Source organism: Oculina patagonica, chromosome 11 (assembly GCF_052425735.1).
Source record: "Oculina patagonica isolate OP01 chromosome 11, crgOcupat, whole genome shotgun sequence".
NCBI lineage: Eukaryota > Metazoa > Cnidaria > Anthozoa > Scleractinia > Oculinidae > Oculina > Oculina patagonica.
Genome location: NC_135768.1, coordinates 15,374,398 through 15,380,629, shown reverse-complemented (window position 1 = coordinate 15,380,629; position 6,232 = coordinate 15,374,398). Strand labels below are relative to the sequence as shown.

The window sequence follows — 6,232 nt, the reverse complement described above, 5'->3', positions numbered from 1 at the left end:
CCCGCAAAGAAGCTGACGTTCGAAGCGCGCCGTTTTCAATAGCATGCGAAGATTTGTTTAGTAGCGAAACGTCATACAACTGTGTATCTAGTCCTGCCATCAAAAAGAGTCAGTTCCATTGTTTCCAAGTAACTCTTGTCGCCACAAGAGGAGATTGAGTCCATAGTTATCCGTGGGAAAATGCAGAATGTTTTACAAAATGAGCTCGATTAAGAATCGGATAGCTCTCGTTCCAGATCTCCCTTGCGGAAATGCCGCACGGTTGGAACGCCTTGTAGTTTCTAACAGCGACTATCGGGTAATCTTCGTGATAATCGTGAAGTTCCGGAACATTCTCGAGTAATGTCGTTAACTTCCGAAAAAAACACGATCTCATAATTTATTTATTTTCGAAGAAACTAGCTAAAGTATCTGTATGAAATTGGCAAGTATACATCCGTGGAACTTTTCGCCATTTAGTTTTGCCATTTTAAAAATTATGACAAAACTGAAATCGAATAACACAGCAATTTACGTTTTCTGTTTTTCGGGCCCTGGTTTTATCGGATTTCAATCTTTTTGCACAATTTGCATTTTTAAATGTCGTATAAACGTATAGTATTCCTGTTTTGTTTTCCCTTCTTCGTTTTCTTTGCTCTCTTTTGTTTTAGTTTTTTTTTTCTTTTTGGCAATATATTATATTATTATTAGTTTATCCTCTTTCCTTTTTCTGTTTGTCGTTATTCGTTTTTCCTTTTTTTTTTCGTTTATTGTTTTTCCTTTCTTCGATTTAAAGTTTTTTTGTTTTTCGTTGATCGTTTTTATCACTTTTGGTGTCAACGAAGAATGAACTCCGAGCCCTGAAAACCGGGCGTCCTTTGGCGTTCTGAATTTCAAGTTGAAGGTCAGAACGGTAATGGCCACTGGCCACCCTTGGGCTAGACGCGTGTTCTTTTATTTTGATTTAAATACAACTCCACTTGTCATGGTGCATCGTTAGATTTATCACTGTAGGTTCATGTCATGGTGCAAAATTAGTCCAGCCATCTCGAGAGCAACTTAAACAGAGGGTCCTGAAGGGGTAAAATGGGAACTGGGATTTGCCCATTTTGACTGGGATTTGCCTATTGTTTCACTGGGAAAATGGGATTCGGGTCACTGGGATTGGGATTCAGAAACAAAAAATGGAAATGGGAAGAGTGTCAGTAAATGACTAAACATAATATTTTACGCTCTGTAATATTCTTTAAGTCCGGCATAGAATAGTTAAAACGCTGAAAACTCTGAAACAAAACCACTGCACTGCACGAGTGTCCATCAAGTGTCGTTCAATTTCCTTTAAGTGATTAAGTTACTCAGCGGAACAGCTATGGAGCATGGGCACAAATGGAATATTCAAAAGAAGTGATACCTTATTACATGAAAATTTCGCGACACGTTAATTTCGCGATTTTGCGAGAATAATGTATTTTGAATCACTTTAATTTCGCGTTTTTGAGTAAGACACAATTTACATTTCCTTGGCAATATTATATTACTTGCTCTGGAATTAAAAAAAAAACGACTTCATCAAAGGAACAATGACGTCAAAATTAACAAAAACGCAAGGGCGGGACTAAATCTTGGCAATAGCAACAACTGAGCAGTTCTCACAATGTCTACAAGTAGGTCATGCTTGTACGTGCATGAGTTATTGTTCTTGAATTAATTGACGATAACATCAATCTACATTGAAAATTCCTTCCTTTAGTGGTACTAAACTTATTCTTTCTTGACCATTGAGATATGTGAGTCACTTAATTTTCGCGTCATGTTATGTTCGCGACACTTAATGTTCGCGTCACTTTAATTTCGCGATTTTTTTAGAATCGCGAAAATCGCGAAATAACGTGTCGCGAAAATGTTATGTAATAAGGTAGTAAGTTGTTGTCAGTCAGGGTAGTGGTAGGTAAGGGATAAAAACTTGATAGCTTTAGTTAAGCTACTAAAAAATTTATTATTCTCTACAAAAAGTGAAAAATGAAACTTTAGTGATGATCTCAAATATTTGTGATAATAACTTGCAGAAATAAAAACATGATTTTGGATAGTCAGTCCCTACACTATCCCTTTTGCGCCCTATAAAGGGGTTAAACCCAGGAGCGAGAGGAGAGAGTTCAGGATAACTTGTATGTGTATGCTCAAAAAAACAATAAAAAGAAGAGAAGTGTAGCATTTCTTACATGTAATGTACACTCTAGGGTAAAATGCTCGCTAAATGAAAATAATCTGCGATCTGAATTGTCGAATTTGTCTAAAGTCATAAAAAAGAAAGGTATAAAAAATAACTCGGGGCAAGTTCTGTGGATATGTTTTGGTTTCCCCCTAAGGGGGCGAAGGGGGAGGGCGGGACGACGGATTTCTGGGCATGCGCATGCAAGTATTTCTGACCTCCTGCGCCTGGGAACTTATAGGGCACCGCAGGGAAAGTTCAGGGAGTGGACTACATTTAAGACAATCAAAACAACACTGAATAATGCGCTTGAGAAGATTTTCACGAGTGGGAATTTCACCGCTAGGACTGGGATTTAGACAAAAAATAGGCTGGGAAATGGGATTGGGCAAAATTTGGGCTGGGATGGGTTTGGTACCCCCCTTCAGGACCCCCTAAACAAAATACTACAGAACACAGAGATCGTTCGATCGGACAAAAATTAAACAGAAATATTGTTACAGTGTAATGCGGTGAAATATAAAATTTCTCGGACGTTTCGAGTTTTCTGTCTCTCCGAGACTTCTGTCTCTTCTGGTTTGTTAAAACTGGGTAGCTTCCTCCTTCTAGGCTCAGGGGAGGGGGGGGGGGGGCAGGGATGGCACAGTGGCGAGAGCGCTTGCCTCACGGCCACCAATGTGGCCCGGGTTCGATTTCCGGACCCGGCGTCATACTTCCAGTATGTGGGTTAAGTTGGTTGTTGGTTCTCGTCTTTGCTCTGAGGGTTTTTCTCCGGGTTCTTCGGTTTTCCTCCCTCCACAAAAACCAACACTTTTAAATTCCAATTCGATCAGGAATCCGAAGGCCACAGGTTTGTTCGTCGGAAGACTATTAATAACGTCAATTTATTTACTACCAGCCACTGGTCGGGAAATGAGCTTGGGAGAGAGGAACAAAGACCGGACTCGAGAGAGCGACGGAAATCGAGCCTATCCTCCGTTGATCATGACTCGGGTCAGTCTTATGAGCCCTGACCCAAATTGTTCTATGTAATCGATCAGCAATGTATCTAAAAAGAGCATCACAATTTTTTGTAAGGTAAATTACATTCATTGCATACAAAGGAAAAGAATTCAATTATTTTTATCTTCGACAGAGTAGTCATGTCATGTATGATGGACTGTTTTCAGCTCTCTATTTTCTCGTGTTTTTTTTTTTATCGTTGAACTGGCGGAAAGAATCGCGAGAGAACTGGACGCCAGCGCTAAAAGGGAGGCGCGAGGGGGTGGTTCGCGCTAGCACTTGTTCCTCTCGCTTTCTTTTGCTTTGAAAAATCGAGACTGGGAGAGCAAAGGGTCGTCTTAAACACGTATAAAGTCGAGCCTCTCCTTACCGATGCCTCTAAAACATCTTTTACAGGCAGCTTAATTGGTCTGAAAGATTCCAAAATTCGCATGAACTCTACCACTGTAATACGGGCACTTCCATATTTAATGTGGAAACTGTTCCCTGTCCTATTGGTGTCCATGTAATAAATTGCGTGAAATACAAACAGAAATTACTTCCGCATAGTGTGCAACGACCCCTCTCTGCAAGAATTACTAGCAGCCGACAGCCATCGGTAAAGACCCGCAAGTACTTTGGCTTCCGCCTTGTTCTTAGGCTTATCCGTCCTCCCTCCGGGGGATGGGGAACTTACTCCCTACAATGGACTAGCCGGGGAGGCTCCGTCTGAAAAGGATAGTAATCAGCGTTTTCACGAGTTGAAGTAAGGAAAAGGGTATGGAAAAACGGTCATTTAGATATTAAAAAGGTCCTCCAAGTGTAAAGGAAAGGATACAATGTTTATACTATAGGTATGTGAACCGGGGTACCATTTTCTATGGAAGGTATACGAAAGGGTTACAATTTCTGTCAAAAATGGTACAGTATGCCTGGCGTATCCAATCGAACAAAATCGAACCAAAAATCAATTGAACCCACGAACGATTGGGTTCGGTAATCGAACAAAATCGAACATCTATTTTGCTGTGAGTTCGATTTTCGAACCAATCGAACACAATCGAACTTAATCCGATTCGATTTTGTTCGGAATCCGTCTCTTTATAAGTAAATCACGCAGGACTAATCAGGGGGACGGTGCACCGTACAAAATGTCCGCAATATAAACAAACAGGAGCTCGGTAATCGACGTTCGACTGAGTACGATTGTCGACTGTTCTGTAATCAAACGTTCGATTATGTTTGATTGTCGACTGTTCAGTAATCGAACGTTCGATTTTGTTCGATTGACCAAATTTTATTGTGAGTTCGATTATGTTCGATTACCGAACACAGTCGAACGATTGGTGTTCGATTGGGTTCGATTACCGAACGATCGACTGGATACGCCGGGAGTATGTGAAAGGCCAAAAGGTTGTACCCCGCGGGGCCGAGCCTCCCGGTAGAAAATTTGAGCACGATTTATTGCACGTGTAATCTTCCTTGTCTCCATCGTAAGTAATGGCCGACCTCCCTGCCAAACAGTCCTTCGCTGCAACATTAGTGGTAACATTAGTGGTAACAGCTCATTTCGCTTCTTTTTATTGAACTACTTTATAATTATTCACAATAGGACTAATAGCAATAGCATTGTCTACAATCACACGAGTGGATAATCAAAATCGGGCATTCGCACAGCAGGAGTCCGATTTGTTATCAATCATGAGTATAGCTGGAGTTGCAGTATCCTACAGTTTCAAATGATACTCTAACATTCAAAAATTGGAATCCGGATAAGGTTCAGATAAATTCTTCTCTTGTCTATAAATTATAATATAATCCACTAAATTCAATAAATTATTTGTAACAATGGCGAGCTCCCGATTATATTGAGTTGCTATTATATACATTGTTAATATTTCTGATAAAGTTGTCTGTTACTTTCAAATATAAATTAACGTCAATTTTCAAAACACAATCATATACAGCCTCGTTCTATGCCATTAGTTTAACTCGAAAAAATTTTTTATTGGCATTTGACATCTTTTTGACATGTAAGTAATGGTTTTCCCTTTGCCTGGCCAATTAAAACCCAAGTCGATTAAAAGAAGGCGGAGACATCAAATGACACGTGTCACTGTTTGCTCACCGTGATTGGCTAAGGGGCTGAGAAACCAACCAAAAGATGTTGAAAAGTTACCAAAGCAAAGTTTACATTTAATAATAATAATAAAATACACTCCTGCATTAAAATTTAAACTTTCCTTTACTGAGCAATTTCGTTTTTAATGTAAAGTAGCAGATGCCCATTGTATTGCTGAACCGTAACCTTTGTTGGGTATTGGTTTAAAATTCTGTTTTGTGAGGTCGGAGTCTCTCTAAAAATAACTTAACAGCGATTCTCAATAAAATCAAAGCGTTGTAGCAGTCTCTAAATTAATTCTCGGTTATTGTTCGTTTGAAGCATACTAGGGAACAATAAAAATAACGAATTGAACAATAGGTTTAAAAAATCCAGAATTCGGTGGTTGAAAACGTCAAAAAATATGTCGACAAATATAGAATCTTGACTCAAAACAGAACATTTGTTTTTTGAAAACTTAAACTAAGAAAATTAATGATGGACTCGATAAAATAAGCAGAAATTTCAAAAGAACAAATAACTAGAGACTTCTTGTAAAAAACCTAAAGGAGAAACGCAATTTCCACACAACACATACCAATAATTGAATAATCAGATAACATAGAATTCTAAACAGAACTTTCGTACATCGCGAAAGTGTATGGAATGCATTCTCCAAATTGTTAGCTTTAATGAATGTATGTAATATTTCAACACAATTATGTGTTTTTTTCTGTAGAGGCATCCGAAATAATATTAACATTTAACAATAACTGATATACGCTAATTCTAGACTAGATTAGGCAAAAAAACCTTGGCATAAACAACGGCAAATTTTGCAGCAATAATTTCGGCGTAATTCGACACATTTAAGTGTTATAAAAGCATGTACATCAACAAATTCAGAAACAGTTTATCTTGAAGCTAAGACCGAGGATAAAGTATATATTACTTATTTA

The 6,232-nt window shown here is 38.7% G+C and overlaps 1 protein-coding gene across 1 annotated transcript in view; it reads right to left on the bottom strand.

Annotated features, from left to right (window-relative positions):
• LOC144630361 (regulator of G-protein signaling 7-like) overlaps positions 1 to 6,232 on the bottom strand; it is a 74,659-nt gene that overhangs the window by 50,626 nt on the left and 17,801 nt on the right. The gene's annotated exons all lie outside the window — the stretch shown is intronic.